Here is a 1,242-nt window from a genome sequence, read left to right on the forward strand (position 1 = left end):
GCTGGCCATCCCCGCCCCTCCCCGCCGGCTTCCCACCCCAGCGAGTCCTGGGGCGCCCTGCCCCCCAGTCAGCGCCAGCTCACCCGTGCTGCTTCCTGGGTGCAGCTGCCTCACACCAGGGGTCCGCCGGGTGCCCAGCCCTGGCCCTCTGTGCCCCCACCCCGGCGCCTGGTGAGCACCTGGCCTGGCTGGCCACTCCCCTCGGGCGGCAGAAGGCTGGACCCCGCCGCCAGCAGCCCCCACGTCTGCAGGGCCTCCAGGCCTGCCGCAGTGGGGGGCCCAGCTCTGGCTGCAGACCAGGGGGTGACCTCGGAGGCCTCGTGTCAGGTTGCGGGGGGTCTTCCCAGGTGCACCTGCCCGGCTCTAGCTGCCCAAGCCCAGCATCGCCAGAGTGGCCGGCCCAGGGCACCTGCCTAGGCCTTGCTGCGGGTTCCACACCCCACCGCTGCCTCCTGCGTGGGGGCCGGCCCTCGCGATGACCGCATCAGGGTGTGCCAGGCTGTGGTGGGGGCCAGCAGGGGAGCGACAGGCCCTCACCCCCCGCCCCGGCTGAGACGACCCCATTTCTGGCCCTCACCCGGAGCCCCCGAGCTGGGCTGGAGGAGAGGGCGGCAGGGCAGGGATCTGGCTGGCACCGGCTGTGATGACCACTGTCATGATCTAGGGCCTGCCAGCAGGGACCCATGGTTCCGACCCCCTGGCACCCCGTTACCCTGGAGCTGCCCGGCCCTGCAGTGGTGAGGTCCCAGGCCAGACAGGCAGCCAACTCCGAGGTGTGGCCAGGGGCCACTGCCCTCCAGCCACGCCAGGCACCCCATGAAACTTGAGGCCAGAAGCTCTGGGCCATCAGGCCTGCACGGGGGAGGCCTGGTGACCAGGGCGCTCCCGTTGGTGACCATGCTGGGCAAGGGGCAGGCAGGGACTGTCCTTCGGGCGGGTGCCCCATACTCCAAGATCAGCAGGCTCAGGGCAAGACTCGGGACCCAGGGGGGCGCTGCCGCGGCCACTGCGAATGGCCAGGCCTGCACGGACAGCCCCGCAGGGCGTCCAGGGCTGACCCTTACGGGGTGTGTGTGTAGGGGCTGGGCTTCTGGGCCAGACCCTCCAGAGGGGCATGCGTAGGGCACGGCAGGCGCCCCAGCCAGGAGCCTGGACCCTGTGCTCCCGGGGGCTCGGCTCTGCTCCCAGCCACGGTGCCTGGCCAGAGCAGGCTGCTCCCGCGCCCGGCCGCTCCTGAGCGCG

The sequence above is a fragment of the Condylura cristata genome, unplaced genomic scaffold, assembly GCF_000260355.1.
Source record: "Condylura cristata isolate star-nosed mole 26May11 unplaced genomic scaffold, ConCri1.0 scaffold00022, whole genome shotgun sequence".
NCBI classification, from domain to species: Eukaryota; Metazoa; Chordata; class Mammalia; order Eulipotyphla; family Talpidae; genus Condylura; species Condylura cristata.